Raw genomic sequence first — 17,436 nt, 5'->3', positions numbered from 1 at the left:
TCTGTCCGCGTCAAACCGGGAGGAGGAGAATGGGCGACGACGACAAAACGTAATCTAATTCATTCCAGCTGCAATAACTCTAATCGGTCGCCGCGGGAGAAAACCGACACACTGCGAACCAACCAACCAACCCGAAGGAGAAGGCAAAGAGGAAGAAAAGGGCGGGGAATGTGTGGTTTGCAAAAAAAAAAAAGAAGCGAGGTTAGAAGTATCCCTAAACCAGTGGCCCGGCGTGCAGCAAACCAAAAAAACGCACACACACACACACACACACAATTTTTGCACATTTGCGAGAATGCGACCGCAACACACAGCCGTGTGCGAGTGAGTGCGAAGAGCGAGATAAAACACACACACACACAACAAGCTGTGTCGTAATGCGAGCGAGATAGAATCAGCACGCATTTGGAAGCGCAAAAGCGGAGAAGGCACTGAAAAGGAAGCGGAACGGAGAGGAGCGGAATTTGCAAAAATAAAATAACACAAAACTCTTGCGCGCTGCGTAATCGGACCAACAAAAAAAAAAAAAAAAACAAGCCCCCTTGATCGGACCCACCCAAGGAAGGGGGAGGATGAGCGTGTGGTTGTATGCGAGCTGAAATTCGCAAACCCCCCGGCCGCTCGCCACCACCACCTGCTTTCCTGGGCCCGCGACACGGAAAAACCTTTTTGGCGGACCAACGTCACGGCCACCTCACCCCTCTCTCTCTCTCTCGCCGCTGGCTGTACCTTCTGCTCGCTTTTTGGGTACACCCCCCCCCCCCCCCCCCCCCCATCTCCCATAGGAAACACACGAATGACCTCCAAAAACACAGACGGACCGCTCTCTCTCGCTCGCACACACGCTCGCGCGCTGCAAAAGTGTTTGCGCGCGCGCACTCTAGCCGGCTGCGTGAATCGTTAGACGCACGCATACAGCCAGCAGAGCAGCAAAGAGTGCGTTCAATGCGAGAGCAACGCACACACACACACATGTACCCTCTCCTACTCTCGCTGTGTTGTGTCCACACGGTTGCAAATTTTGCGCAAAACGGCTGGCCAACAATCCGAAAACGACCGCGACCGTTAGTAGGGGGAGGAGAGGACGGTGATCATATCTCTCTCTCTCGTTGCCATGCTCTCCCCCCCCCCCCATCCATACGGGGTTTGTTGAACGCTGGCAGCGGGAAGCATCACACAATAAAATGCCGGTCCCGCGGTCCGGGTCACGCTGCTGTTGCTAATAGCAAATCCTCCGACTCCTATGGCAGGGACACACACACACACACACACACACAGTGGACATTTGCCGGGAGGACATCAAACTCTAAGTCAAACTCAAAATATTACGGCTCAAAGTCTTAATGAAACACAATTCTCAAAAATAGGAGAAAATGGGTCGTTGTTCATACGAAATTCCAATTTTCTTCCTTTCTCTAATAGGAAAAATTCTAATGCGAAATCTAACTGGTAAAGAGCACAGATTTGGAAAGATTAACTAATGAGCTTTATTGTTCCTAACAAAATCCATAGCAATGCATTGTTCGCGCAAAATCGTGTGATTTGAAGAACACAAAACAAACGAAGCTTTACAGCTGCAACAACATTTGTGTGAAGAATTTTATCCGAGATGGTTTACTGTTTGGTTCAGCCGCTTTTAGCCAGAAACAGCAATTAGGCGTCTCCATTTTGGGATGGCCCTTTGGTTCACGATTTGTGGACAGCATATCTGTCGATAGATTGGACTGTCTATGCAGTCGAAGGCGGGTGGGTTTAGAGCAGAACTACAAGGGATCTTGTATGTTCTGAAATCAGGCAAGATAGGTTTCCTTTTCCTCGCCTTATATCATATGCCTGGTACAGATTAATTGCTTTCAAATACGGACATTGAAGGCATTTTGCGCATCTAATATTTTCTTACTTCAAAATTAATCCGTCATAATCACTGCTAAACTCACTTCATCGAAGCAAACATTCAAAAAACTCATGAAATTGCAACGATACTTTGATGCCTATTCCGGACAGTTTCGAGCTCCTGTTGCAAATTCCAGACAACCTCAAAAGTTTCGTCAATGATGTGCTGTTTTTCTTGAGTGCTGTTTTTTCTCTTGCACACGTACAGGTACCTATAGCCCGTAGTACTGCTGTACGACGATCTTCCCATCTGGACCAGATCAACAGGAATGTTCGAAGAAATTGCTTTGGAGTTGGTTTGAATACATCATTACACACAGGAGCAAACGTTATAAAACCAATAATTCCTTCAAAACTATCCCAACATTTGCCCAAATTGCCCGCTGGGCGCTCCCTTACGATTCTACGATCGATTTCGGAGCGAACGCTCCGGGGGAGGATCGGTTACGAACGCTGCCATTTGTCTACATGACAGTGCTACCATTTTGCATGTAGAGTTCGGTAGTTGACGGATGACGGATCTCTCCGCTTTGGCTCGTCCAAATTGATTTTAATTTCCCCCCCGTGCCCGTGCTACGGGCACTCCGTACGCTCCAACAATATGCCATCACCAGCTTAAAGTCCGAAAATGTTAACCCACAATAATGCTCAGAACCTCAGAAACGGTCCAATTTCCGGGCTGCATGAACAGAATCGAATGCAAATAAACACTTTCAACCAAACCCGAGTGCGTGTCCGGACTGCGGTAACACAGAGAGAGAGAGAGAGAGATAGAGAGAGAGAGAGAGAAACAATCTACGCGATCGCGCTCACACTCACTCCGCCGCACCGAATAGAATAGTCTACCCGAAACCTAATGCCCCGCAGTGGGGCATTGCGTATGCCGCCTCGCTATCATTTTTGCAAAAATTGTGATCGACAGAGCAGGCAAGCTTGTGCATGTGTGTGTGTGTGTGTGAGCGAGAGAGGGTGAGAGAGCAGCTAACGAGAAGGTCAACGAGGTGTGCAATTTTTTGTTGTTGTTGCAAACGACACTGTGGAGCGCTACTTCTAATACAGCTCTTATTACTCTCGCTAAGCTAAACCTAACAAGAGAGCGAGAGAGAGAGAGAGAGAGAGAGCGCAGCAAAGAGCGGGAAGATCTATCATCTGTCAAGTGTACGACGGGAAGTGTTCGTCTGTCGTCCACCGTGCGTGTCACCAGTTGAGATGGTTTGCATTGATCTCGCTCTCTCTTTCTCGCTGTATCTCGCTTACAAGCCTTTGCGTGAGATAGAACGAACCACAGAAAAGAAAGGGTTCGGCGGCAGGGTGTAGAGAGACGAAAAAAGAACAATCGATTTTTGACAAAGCTCGAGGTCATGGAGCGGCGTGGCGTCCAGCAGTGGTGCCCTTGCGATGTGTATTCGATCATTCTATTTCCGCCATTTTTGCGAAATTGTATTGTATTGTTCGATTTGAGTGTGTTTAAATTTAGTATTAAGACTCCTCAACAGGGCGTTTTTTCACTGTATACGCTGTGTAGGATGTGTTATGGTGAACACCGGCGCTTAGAAAAGAATTAAACAAGAGGGACGCTCTAAACAGAGCTACATCTTCTAGCCGGCAAAGTGTAGAGATGTCAGCACAACACACTACCATTCTTAAAAACGACTTACTGTCCCACCATCTGACAGTTCTAAGTTCTTTTCCTAGTTCGTTGAAATAAAAAAAAAAAGCTAAAAAAATGCATTTCAATACTTGCCATCAACGCCGTCACACACGCTACGAAACGAATCCATCAGGCGAAGCTGCGTGTGTGACGCAACAGGACAGGTTCTGGTTTCGCTTCCTCCTCCAGCGGTCACCCGAGAAACTCCCCTGGGAACACGGAGTGGCAGGAGACGGCTCCAATTCCAAAACCGGCCCCTCAAATATTGGTTTCTCGTTCAAGGTCACTATCAATTCCACGCGCGCTCGCTCTCTCACGCACGTACGCACTGCTCTCTCTCTCGCTTTCGAACAGCCGAGTTCATTCATACACGCATGTGCGTAACCCGTTTACGTCGCGTCTGTACGAGCAAGAGTAAACGAGTACGGAGAGAGAGAGAGAGCGATAGAGAGAGAGAGAGAGAGAGAGAGAGAGAGAGAGAGAGAGAGAGAGAGGGCGAGTGCGAACAAGCACAGAAGAATATAGGGACAGAGGAGTGCGTGGGGACGGCACAAGACTCTTCCTTCATTCCCGGCACATTCGCTTTCGCTTTCATCCGTGCGGTGGTTGGAGAGGCATCGCGAGGCGTGATTGAACCCGAAAAAAAACTGTAGCCAGCAGGGAGGAAGAACCAGTACTACCCCCAACCGGCACTTTTGCTCTCGTCTTGTTGCCTGGTTTTGTTTTTTTTTTTCGGGCCTGAACGTTGCCGAGAGATGATGCGTTACTGCCTTACTGACTTACTTTGCTTCTACGCATGGCTTCTCGCATCCACTTCTCCCTTCTTTTCGGCACGCACAATTTACGCATGCGCATAACACACACACACACATATGTGGTGAGGTTACACGAACCACGCAGCAGACGCAGTTGGGTAGATGCCGTAGTTGCTAAGGGGACGCGCGCATCATAGTTGCAGCAATCGATACAAGTTGGCTGAAACTTGCTGGGTTCAAAAGATCAAAGGCCGTCTGCCTACCATCCGCTCGGGATTAGGCACACTTGTAACGCGGATCGAACAGGTCGAAAACCGCTCCGACCGGACATCCAACAGGTGTGTCAACACACACACACACACACACGTCGGATTCGCCTAGACACAAAACAGGAAGTGTAGAGCTGGAGCAAGCAATGCACACACCCTTTGAAGATGCGAGCAGATGTGTGTCCCACAGAAAAGTACGTACACCCCAGGCAATGGAGCACGCGCGCGCTTCAAAGAAAATCCGGTTCAAAGGACCAAAACAGCAAATTTTTGGTTGCTAGCAGAGATGTGCAATTGTACAGTGGCGTGACGACCCACAGAAGTCTCCTACACTTCTACAAAAGGTCCAAAGATGATGCGATACTTCTAATGGAAAGATGTTACTACTTCTGCTAGTTACAAACAAGCACAGAAACAAAAAACCCAGATGAGCCATACGTACGTGCCTAAAATCTACGACTCTCGTCTCGCACTAATGCACCAATACGTGTGTTGCCGCATTTTTTTTTTTTTTTTTTGGGTCTCCTTATCTTGGTGGGGCGAGATCTTTGATGTGCAACAACGCTGCGCTGCATCTAACATCGGCGAAACCAACCAACCCCCGTTCTCACACCGGGGCGGGCAGTCGGGAAGACGTCGGGAGCATACAAAAATAAACCAAATTCCAGCTCCCACTGTGTGCCTGGGTATCTTCCATTGCGCGCGCGTTACGTGTGCATTTGGCCAAGTGGAATGTTCTGATTCCACACTATTATCCCCCTGGTTTAGCAGTCATCTTCGTTCAGTGGGCTCCGCCATCTCCAAATAATGTTTGCATTTCTGTTTGCATTCTAGCGTGCCGAGTGCCTCGTCTTTGGCAACCTCTCGGTGACTCTCCCGGTTGGTCGTGTGATGTCACTCGGGTACACACACACACACACACACACACACATTGGGGACACAACAGATGAGTTTGAACCTTGTTATCAGGTGGGCAGGTACTGCTCTCCTCCTGCATTCGAGTGGCTACTAAGCCGTCCCTCACGTGCAGTGGGCGTGCATCGTTGAGCCTCAGCAATTCTTCTTTGTGCATCGAATCGCTTCAGCTGACTTCTGCGCCCGGGGCGTCTCGCTCCTTAATAATATCATTTGTTAAGCCAGCCTCTCCTCGCCCAAGTAGATGATCTATACCCCTCCAACGCTGCGGCGCAAGCGGAAACGCAAAACACACTAAGTTTAACACTATCGGACGATTGCTCAACTAGCCCCGGGAGCAGCAACCCCTTTTTCCTCCCCCTTGTGGACTAGTTTTGTCCATCGCTTGCAAAAACCGTCTTAAAACACATACACACACAAACACACAAACACACAGAGAAGAAAAGGGCGAATTCTCGCACCCATCTAGCGCTTGTTACTACGTGAGGTCCTCCTCCCCAACCAAGGGCAGAGTGTTGTTGTAGCACACCGTTTTCGCTAATCTTTTTTTTTCTGACACCCTCCCCAAGCAAACACAGAAAAGAAGAGGGTGAGGGAGGGGGGGGGTGTGGCAGGAGAGGAGGAGCTCGTCTAATCTTATCTAATCGCTGCACCCCGAAGCAGCAGAGAATCTCGCAACAAATGCCCAGCAAATTTGCCCACGTCCATGCAAAAACACACACACACACACACACATATATATGTGGAGATAGGCGAAATCCCAGCACGTAGTCGTATGCAGTTTTTGTGTTGCATTGCTAGGCCGCGATATGGGGCATCGCACAACCCCGCCCAACTAACAAGCCCTTCGTCTGCGCCAAGTCAGCGACGTGGAGGATCTTTGGAGATGCCATGGAGCAGCAGAGGCGGTAGAGTGACTGATACGCAGCATCAAGATTAGTGGTGGGAGCTCGGAACCCGATTCCGATTTCGTGTTCGGAATCAATTCCGGAGCCAATTCCGATACTGGAATTGATTCCTATTCTAGAGCCGATTTCGGAGACGACTCCGATTCCAATTCGAAGCTAGCTTATCAAGATATCAATGATAGAAAGTGAGAGAGAGATAGACAGAGAGACAAGATGAAAGATCTCTAGAAGCGAGCATCGAGACCTTCACAATCCACACATCTGGAGACTTCTTCCAGGCCCAGGCCATTCCAGGAATTAGGAACTTCAAGATGTTGGGATCTTAGGATCTTGTATTCTTCGATTCGTCTCTCTCTCTCTTTTTCTCTCTCTCCCTCCATCAATGGTTGTTGGGGTGTCCGGCTACACTGCACCAGCAAATGCAAACAACCTTACCGCCCGCGGTAAGACACACACGCACGCAAGAGTTGCGAAAAGTTCTATTAATACGGAAAGAAGACCACCGCAGAGAGTGCCTGTGCGGGTCATTACCTAATATACGCATGCACGCACACACGGGCCCCCCAGTGCTGCATGCATCTCTCCCCAAAAACCCTCAATCTTGCCCCTCAGGAAATTGGGTCACACCATGAGCACGGTGTGACCACGCACCCGCGCACGCAATGACGCGAGGACATTTACATCTAATAATTTCGCGCAAAAACGTTTGCGTTTGCGAAACCGCATTGCAATGATGGTGGTGTGGGTAGGAGGATGGGGGAGAGATAGAGGAGCGAACGGACAGATGATTTGCAAACACGAGCACGTCTCTTCCACCCCCTCCCCCTTCCTTGCGTCCCAATTCTCTCCGCAATGAGGAGCAGAATTTTTGCAAATCTATTTTGGGTCGCGAGTTTGTACGACCTGCGCCCATCAAACCCCTCTCCAACACACACACCCCCGGAGGGAGGGGTGTGGATGTGTGTCTCTGGGCGATCGCAGTGTGTGACACATTTCTCGGAGGTTTCCCGTGCCGGAGTATGCACGCCAACACACCTGTTTGTACTAAAAAAAAAAAAGAAGCAAGCTGCAGCTGAAATGCTGACGCACAGGACGCACAGGATGGTATGGCTGGACGGTGACCAAGGTCGTGTGTACTATATGTGTGCGCGAGTATTTTTACCGACTCAAACGCTCCAGGAAGATGGGTTGTTGGTGTACGCGCATTTCCTGCAAAAAAACTTGCCCACTTCACAGACACACACACACACACACACCTAGGCCTATGCTAGGTGCTCCACACACAAAGATGCGCTAATTGACACCATGTGCCTATCTCTCTCTCTCTCTTTCTGCACTGCCAAAACCCAAGGATTTGGTCGATGTGGTGTGTATTGAGGGAGGTGTCGAGAGGGACAGCGAAGGCCCGACGGTTGACACACACAACACACATGGGCCCCCCCTCAAGATTTCTCGACCTGAAGGAGATGTTATTTTTATCGTTGTGCTAATAATTTTTCCGCGCGAAATTTTCGCAAAATGCCTCCCCATTCCCCTCCATACCCACTTGTTTTCTAGCTCGCTTGGACGTTTTCTAGCGCATCTTGGGACCCAACGCTGTGCTTCTTCGTTGCTTGACAGTAGCAAAAAAAACGGGTGGAGCTTTGTGCATCCAAATACAGGCACACGCACAACAAGCAGAGCATTCCAGAGCATTCCTGCCAGGTGTTGTCGGAACTCTCCCCAGGCCCAGGCACCCCTACTTTTTGTAGCCTACAACGAAACCTTATGTACACAAATATCAACTTCAACACAATCGATAGCGCAAGATCTCCTGGATCGAAATTCCACCTCCTCCTCATCACTCTGGACACCCCCCCCCCCCTCCCCTTAACACAACTCTTGCGGTGGACAACAAAAGCCGACCGCAGTTCGACAGTTTTGGGGAGGTCCTCACATTACCCGACGCTAAAATCCGCCCCTCCGTCGGTCTTTCTCTCTCTCTCACACACACACACAGTTTGGTGCTCTCTCGCTTTCGGTTCCCGAAAATCCCCTTTTTGTTGAGATCCTGTGTGTGTGTGTGTGTGTTTTTTTTTATTCTTCTTCTTCCTTCGATGCGGAAAAGCCATCAAACGGAAGGAAAACACCCGAAAGAGCGAACTGACCAATCGGTGGAGCGTTGCTGAAGACCACAAACACGCACACGTACCACAGCCAAAACACACACACACACACACACACACAGGACGAGGTGGTTGGGTCACACGGGCGTTGGTTGGTTCTCTTTGTCCAAAAAAAAGTAGAGCAACACCGAACATAAAACAACGACCAAAAACAATATAAAAAAAAACATGGCCGAAATGCCAGACACACACACGCACACTGAAGAAAGGAAAGCCTGCAGCAAAGACAACAACAACTACAACAACAAACATCAACAAAGGTTCTGCTGCAGCGTTGCTGCAAAACCTTAAACGAAGGAAAAATGCGCTACTTGCTCTGGCACACGCCTAACCTTCGCCCTTCGTTGCAAATCCACCCCAGACACGCTCACAAACAAAGAGAGGGATAGAACCTAGGCGAGATAGCACGATAGCACACCGTGGAGCGCAGGGAAGTACCACGCCGACGCACCAGGAGGAGGAGGGATGGGAACATCCCGAAAGTTGCTGGACTTCGCCACCCGAACCACCAACACCTGATTGTCGATATCTTGGAGCCGTGGATTTGCCTCTGTGTGTGAAGAAGCAGGAAGATGTTTTGAACTATCGGATGATTTTGCAGTACACTTTTCCACCCTCGCCCCCCCCCCCCCCCCTTGCCTCAAAACCTTGGAAGCTCTGGGAAGATTCCCGAATCCAAAGTTCCTAGACACCTACGATGGAGGTACATTGGGGCGTCTGTGATCCAATTCGGAGCACGCATACATTGCCACTGGAGGAGGACTGGATGGTCATCGTGGACTTTTACCGAAGGTCCCCCCCTCCCCGCCGGTGAAAGTCCTCCACCTTCCCCGCTGCGGTGTAAGAGTGCAGGTCCCGAAGACTACATCGTGAAATGAGTGCCCACAACACCCACACACACACACAGCAAGTCATCCAGGATGATGCACTGCTCCCGCGGTGGGATGCACAATTTCGGGAAAAGCGGCAAAGCGAGACAACTTGTCCGGTGGGGGGGGAGGCAAAGAGAGTGATGTACGGAGCGACAACGAAAAAACGGGCTGCCTCCAAGTCGGTGGAAGGCTGAGGGAGGCTATACCCCCCAGTAAAACCCAACAAGAGCAAAAGAACAGAAAAAAAACTGAAGGACACAGAGTCGCGCGGTGCTCTTGGGGGGGAGGGAAAATACAAAAGTTGGAAAACGGCAACAGCACAACGAAACCAAAACAACAACAGCAAAAAAAACCCACGCCGCAAGACCTCTCCTGTGAACGGTGAAAAAGCTAGACAGAGGTAGGAGCGGACTGGAAAGGGGGAAGAAAAAATGGCGGCCCTTTATCACACAAAAAGAGCCACCACCGCGAATGGAGGGCGGTAATGTGGGCCCATGGTGTGTGTGTGTGTTGGTGCGATTTAAGCCACGCCTCCATACATATTACACACACACACACACGTGCATACACACACGCACAGGAACCCATCGATAGACTTTAGCTAGAAGGCACGATCATCCTTGCCCTGCCCGCAAAAAGGAGCGACTGAGTAACACGGGAATGGGAATGGGGGAGCGATGGAGGCCGTCCGGAGGACCCGTGTCCATCTTGGATCAAAACACACACACACACACACACACACACGCACAGCCAACGGGTGAGTTGTCGTTGCGTATCCTTGCGCGAATTTGCATTGTGTCCCACACACCCTGTGGGAGGGCGCGCTTGCGGTGAGTGAGAAAATGCCGTCGGAAGAACCAGGATCATGGTTGGTTTTGTGGGAGGACGTGGACCTAGTGCAATGCTATGTCTGTGTGTAAATGTAGAGTGTCAGAGACAAGGAGAAGATCCTTGCATCCTTCCCGGCAAGGAGAGTGTGACACAAATCTGACAGCTAATATAGAGCTTTAGAGCCGTCGTTCCCTTACCAAACACACTCTGTAAAGTTTTTAGAACTCTTCTCAGCTCCGTTTGGCTCGGTTTATCACTCCCAACCCTCTAAGAACGAAATTGACACACAAACACACCAATAATAGCAGGATCAATGCTCCAGTGGGCGGAAGCGACGGAAGAGCTCTTCACTCTTTCGCGTGACCCTTTTTGGGCGATTCAACCACCTCAGAATAGAGAGTCAGCTCAGGAGCTGAGAGAGCTCCTCTTTCGAAACAGAGCTGCTGCTGCGTAGGACCTTCCGGGAACTGTATCGAAATCGGAACACGATCGGGAAAGGAAAACTCATCCTCAACTTGAGCCTCTTCCCCAATGCCCAAAACTTGGATAGTTGGTCAGTGTTCAGTTTGAATTCTTCCCTCCGTAAGTGAGTGATTGGGAGTGAGATGGGGAGTTCATTACAGAGGTGGAGTGCAAAAAGCTTCTTCTTCTTCTTTAGAAGAATTTGGCGTAACCTTCCCCCTACTGCGCGGGCATACGCGTTTAATTTCATTTCATTTTTCAATTTCAATATGTCTGCCTCTCTGTGGTTGAGTTGAAGTTAGTTGCTTAAAACCTAGCGAGTCCCTAACGGTACTACTAACTAAAAAGCTTATAAATACAGGCTTTCGAGAGACTTTATTCAAATACAAACGCATCCGGATATAGAAAAAGTCCTTCGCTACGGGGAGGATATAACGATCCATTCTAGGGACTAGAACTCACGACGGACAATGCTGTTACGTCGTACAAGCTGACGACTGTACCACGGGACCGCCCCGGAGTGCGAAGCAAAACAGGTATATTTAAACGCAAACAGAGCGTAGCAATTGGTGGGAAGCCGTTCCTTAGCATCCAACAACGAGAACAAAAACAAAAACGACCCTCCCCTCTTCGATCCTTCTACAAATGAGCTGCAAACGGGTACTTACCTTAATCGAAGAATTTCGCCAAGCGGGCGTTACCCGTCCAGCACTCCATATATAACGGTCGGTTGATTGTGGGCAAAGCCGGACGCGCCGCGTACCAGCCTGGGGAGGGCGGTGGAGTGCGCGGCTTGATGGTCGTGTGTGTCCGATCGGTCGCCGATGAGGAGAGGAGGCTGAGCAGGGGCGAAGTGAAGGAAGAAGGGGAGAAGGCTGCAAGGTGTCGCGCGGGATGCGGCACGGCACACACACACACACACGAGGAGAGTGGGGTGGGGGGGGAGTGTTGGTTTTGAGGAGGAAGAAGGTGGTGGGGTGGGTGGGCTGTGCGGGCGCTTAGATACTTGATTGAACGCACACACACACGCACACAATCACAGGCACAGAGAAAGGGTGGAGGAGCAGGTGGTGAGCAGGAGGCTGATGCGCTGTTCCGCTGGGTTCGGGGTTGATTGTGTGTAGGTCGTAGTCTCTCTCTCTCTCTCTCTTACACTCTGTCGGTCGGGCGTGTGATTATGACTGAGGAGCTTTCCGGAGGATATTAACACACACACACGCACACAGGGTGGCCACGACGAGGGGCAGGATTGGCAAGAGGTTCAGTTTTTTTTCCTTTTTTTTTCGACGCCACAAAATTAAAACTTTATTACAAACGCACACACACACATAGATGTCCACATGGGCTTACTAGACGCACACACGCACGGAAGCACGCACCCGGGAGGACACGGACGCGATCGCGAGAGGAGGCTGTTGTTGCGGAGGAGGAGTAGTTGGGTTTTTTTTTTTTAATCGATTTCCTCCTTTTTTGCTTTGATTGATTGAAGGATCCTGATACAGTTGGCAACACACTGCACCACAAGCACGGTTTTGCACGCGATTACTGTTCTAACACACACACACACACACAGCCGAAGTTGGAGGAGTTGATTCCTTGGAGATCCACCCGATCCTCCCGTGGCCGCCAGGACCGTCGTGTGGAGAAGGGGGACGGGGGGCTTTGCTGCTATTCCTGGGACGGTGGTGGCGGCGCTAGACTGGATCCGATCCGACAATGAAACACACTTTCTGCACACTGGCACACACACACAAATTCCACTGTCCAAAAAGCGGTTGGAAGGTTTGGGCTGGGGAGGTTCGTCGTCTGCTCGCAAGCAAACACAAAAACAAAACAAAACCAAACCAAACAATCGTTCGCACCCCGGGGAGGGGGGTGGGTGGGGAGGGGTGTGTGGATACGTCGCGGGATGGTGCGCTGCTGGTACACACACACACACACGCGCGCACACACGCACACACACACACGCACACACACGTTGGTGCTACCCGGAGGGACGATACACTTGCTTACGCGTCGCTGCAAAGGTTGACGATCTTGGCCCGGTGCGCGCGTGGACGGTGGCTACCATCTTCAAACATGGCCCCGTCCTTCACCTGCTGCTGCTGCTGCTGCTGCTGCTGCTGCTCTTACGCCAGCGAGCTGTTGCTCACGGCTGCTGCTGCCGCCGCCGCCACCACCACCACCGCAGCCGCCGCCACCAGCGACGCCAATGTGGTCTTCCTGGTCCGCGGCTTAGTGCTGATGCGGCTGCCGCCGTTCACCCTGTTCGCGCTGGACACGGCAGACGATCGTGCAGCGGGCAGCCCACACATGTGCACGGAACCACGCGCGCACACGCAGGAGGTGTGCTGCGCTGATCCTGAAGGGGTGATCTTCCTTCTTGAGTGTTTGTTGCTGCTGCTGCTGCTGCTGCTGCTGTTGCCTGCGATTTGTGCTTGATTCTGGGCTCGTGCTGCGCTGTGTATGTGTTTTTTTTTATTTGTATTATTTTGTAAAACACTCTCTCGCACACACACACACACACACACAATCTTGTTCTTGCTTTTACGTTTGCTGTTGCGCCTTCGTCTAAGCAGCAGCACCACCACACGGCTAACGCTTGGCAAAACACGCCAGGGACATGTGTTGTTGTAGTTGTTGTTGTTGTTGCTGTTGTTGTTGTTGTTGTTGAGAGCGGGAAACAGTGAGTAACATCAAAACCGTGTCACATACACGCACACACGCACACACACTAGAAGCTTAAGATATCCTTGTGCTGTAAACGGGATTTGCAAGTGTGTATGTGTGTGGGGAAAAAGGTTGAAACTCGCACGCACGGAGAGACACGTCCTATATTATTTTGTTTTGTATCAGATTTGTTTTTCTTTTGCTTCTGCTCCTTTACTTCCTGCAAGCAGAGAGAGAGAGAGAGAGAAAATAGAGGAAAACAATAGAAAATTAATATTAAAAATTGAAAATTCCGGTTCCTCGCTTAGTGTTTATTCTTTTTCTAATAGGAATTAAAGCAAGTCTTTCGCCACCAAGTTTGCACACAACGCAAGATTCGTGGCTGCTACTAACAAACTCCCAAAAACCCGTCGCTTTAGCTGCACACACACGATCGCTCAAGACAACACTGATGACCGCGGGGAGTTGCGATTTCCTTCTTATATTCGCCCAAAGACACACACGGGCGCGGAGGATGACTGTTGCACAAAAAAAAGGGAGGGGGGGGGGGGCAACAATCTACACACACACAATTCTAGGGATGCTGGGGTGGGCAAATAGAACAACAGAATGCCTGTGTTTCCTTCGGGAATGTGTCATTTTTTTTTGTGCGTTCTGCCCACCACAGACAGCGAACCTTCGTTCCTCTGCTTAAGAATTTTGCAGAACGAAAACAAAACAACAACAAAAACAGTATGACCCAAATACAGGACAGCAAGACGATAAGAAGAAGAAGAAGCGGGGTGGTGTGCGAACAAAATGTTTTCCAATTAAAAATGTGCCATGCTGATGGCCTGAATGACGAAAGACTGTTCCGGTGAAGCTGTGTGTGCCCCCCCGTATCACTAACAACGCAAGACAAAACGAGCCAAAAATATGTTAAAAAAAAAATACAATAAATCTTTTTCCCCCAAAAACAAAAGTAAGTCGCGCCCCCAACAAGTGACGAACGTGCGCAGTGACTAAATGGAAAATTTTCCGCGAACCGACCGTGTGCAGTTCTGCTGCGTTTTGATGCGTGCACAACAGCAGGAAACACACACACACACGCACACGCACGCACGATCAGGTTGTTTGTCGGGACGATCGGAACACGATTGTGGCAGCCAAATTGTCGTTGACCACAAAAATGCAAAAAAAAAAAAATAATTTAAATCTTTGACACATAAAACTTCGAGCATTTGTTTTTTTTCTCGCGTTGGTATTAAAAGCTCGTGCTGGCCCGGTGCACAACTGTGCATTGTTTTTGAAAAAAAAAACAAAAAAATGCGAATCAATCGAAGTGCATTGTCCTTGGTGACGGCGGCGGTGGTTGGTTAGTTTTTTTTTTGTCGATTGCTTGCTGCGGGAGAGTGTTTCTGGCGGTTGATTGTTTGATGCTTCCGGGCACACATCAGGGCGGTCCATTGCACTTCTGCAGTGTCATTTTTTTTTTTTTTTGGCTAATCTTTACACTGGACTAATTGAAACACTTTTATTACCATTTTCATTACCAAAAAACCTCACTGAGGATAAGAATGAATCGGAACAGTTCATTTGAAATTAGCTGCCTCTTTGAGTGTGTGTGTGTGTGTGTGTGTGTTCAATTGATTGCAATGTTTGTGAATTTTGAAGGCACGCAACAAAAAATAATTATTAATTAAAACACAAAAATGCATCCGTGCACAATTGAGGGCACAGTCAGGACACCGCCGCTGCGGCATCCATTCCGCTGCGACACAGACCACAAGACAGTCGTTGTAACAGCACTCTACACACACACAGCACAACATCCTTGTGGTCGCTACCAGGGGGGGGGCAGAAGAGGACGAAGAGACACCCCCCCCCCCCCCAAGACGACGACCTCCACCCACCAACGCTGATTGTGTGCGGGGTTTTTTTGTTCGTTTTTTGCTTGCAGCTCCTGCAGTAGTGATGGTGGTGGTGGTGGTTTGATTGCAAAAACTGTCGAAGGCTTTGATGCGCTGCAAATGTTATCCTTTGTAAGACAAACACACAAACACACACACACACACAGTCAGAGATGGCAGCGAACAGTTTAGTGATTGCACTTCCGGTGCACCAGCGTGTTACGATTATTGCGTCACGGGATGCATTATTACAGCAAAATAGATTAATTTTTTTTTGTTACAAAACTGCACTCCAACAAAAAAAACGCTTCAACTGCACACACTGGCCCGGGGTGGCGGGTGTTTATGGTGTTGGAAGAAAAACCGAACATTTGGCTGCGAATGTTTTCGCTGTTTTACTTTTTTCAAACACAAGTTGCAACGGTTTTTTTATTGCGGCGTGACCAAATTTTTCGCATTTGTGCCGCGACACACACGCACACACACACACAAACAATCACACGCACGCACGCACGCACGACGGCTTGTTATGGGGGAGCGGGGTGGAGGCGGTCGACGACGGGCTGGACGGGATGGAAATACGTACGGTTTGTTGGCCTGCTGGCTCGCAACTGTGTTTCCCGAGCGGCCCCCAGACTGCTGAAATGGAGTAAAATGCGTGTGTGGCGCTGCGTCCGCTGCTGGTGGCGTTTCTATTGTGACTGTTCTTTCCGTTAGCGCGTTGCCTGCCCGAACTACACTGATCTGTGCGAAAACCTCGCGCGCGCGCTCGCCCGTGTGTATGTGTGTGCGTGTGTGTGTGCGAGACGCAACCGCAGCGCGCACCGAGCAAAAGCGTCGAGCGAAACCGAGAGCGAGTGAGTGAGAGGTTGGCAGAGCGAGCAGCGTGAGGGGGGGGGAGGGGGAAGGGGGAAAGCATGAGCCCGCCACCGCACACGCAGCGCGCGCGCTCGCACACACATGCACGGCTCTAGTGAGTGACCCCCACAGTACACACACACACACACACACACACACGGCGGACAGAGCGGGACAGAGGGAGAGCTGAGCGGCCGAACAGCAGCAACAAACAACAAGCAGCAACAAAAAAAACTAACGCAAAAAACACACGTAAAACACGCGTACACATGCACTCCTGCACTCACAATGATGACGGTAGGGAAGGAAGGGGAAGGAGGCGGAGGGGGGAAGGGGGGTTGAGAAAAGGGTTTCGCGCGCGCAAACAAACCCTCAGAACGGAATGCACAATTGTTGCTGAGGAGGGGGGAGAGGTGTGTGATCGCACTCACCGCATCGTGTGCGTGAGAGAAAGAGAGAGAGAGAGAGAGAGAAAAAGTGCAAGTAAGAGAGAGAAACGATACCTTTGAGCGCAGGAGCGTTTGAGTGAAACCGTAAAATAGCGAAAACGCTGCCTCTCTCACTCTCTCTCTCGCTCCTTCTTACCGTCAAGCGTGATGGAGGAGGAACTCACACGAACGGGCACTCTTTTTTTTCCCCTCCTTTGGGCGAGCTTTTGCCGTTCGGCAACGACCGCGTTGAGTGACCGTGGTTTGTGGGTTTGCGCGAATCCCCACCTCTGGCCGCACGCACTCAACACACACACACACACACGCACACACACACGCTCTGTTGCTGGCTCGTTCTCGCACGCTGGTACGCTGGTCAGTTTTGGGGCTGCCCCGCTCACGATCATCCATTCCCTCTGCCGGTCGACCAATTTTCGCTCGATTTGGAGACCGGCCCAACCAGCGGCTCGCTCGCGCTCACTGTCACCGTGTTTTCCCCCTCCCGTCTCATCCGCACACACACGGAAAAAAGCTCCCGCTAATGGAAAAGCACACCGAAAAGGAAACGGCCACCGTAGCATACGGTTTGCGTTTCTGTTTGGGGGTGCTGTTTGTGTGCCGGTTGGAGAAACGCGCTTTCGGACGCCAATTAGAGGTAGTGAGGGCTTTTGCTTTATTTTTTTCTGTTGCTGTTTTGTAGGCGATTTGAGAGCAATGGGGGGGATAAGGGGGGAGGGGGGGGAGGTTTGGTATCCTGTCGGACGTCCTGGGCTGTGTGTGTGTGTGTGTGTGTGTATGTTTTCCGATCGAAGGAAACCGATAAGCTTGCGGGAAAGCGGGGATCTTCGGCGGAAGGTTCTATGTGCCGTC

General features: G+C 50.3%; 1 protein-coding gene across 2 annotated transcripts in view; it reads right to left on the bottom strand.

Moving 5' to 3' along the window:
• Nucleotides 1-16,105, bottom strand: part of LOC120961086 (homeotic protein female sterile-like) — a 159,736-nt gene extending 143,631 nt beyond the window's left edge. The window contains exons 1-2 of one of the 2 annotated variants that reach the window (XM_049605335.1): nucleotides 15,867-16,105; nucleotides 11,390-13,611 (exon numbers count right to left, since the gene is read on the bottom strand). The gene's annotated coding sequence lies outside the window, so the exon portion shown is untranslated. The remainder of the gene's footprint in view (nucleotides 1-11,389; nucleotides 13,612-15,866) is intronic. The other variant, XM_049605334.1, reaches the window with a different exon arrangement.
• Between the last annotated feature and the right edge of the window lie 1,331 nt (nucleotides 16,106-17,436).

This window comes from Anopheles coluzzii, chromosome X (assembly GCF_943734685.1).
Source record: "Anopheles coluzzii chromosome X, AcolN3, whole genome shotgun sequence".
Classification (NCBI taxonomy): Eukaryota; Metazoa; Arthropoda; class Insecta; order Diptera; family Culicidae; genus Anopheles; species Anopheles coluzzii.
The sequence above is the reverse complement of the archived record's forward strand: the minus strand, read 5'-3'. Positions and strand labels throughout refer to the sequence as shown.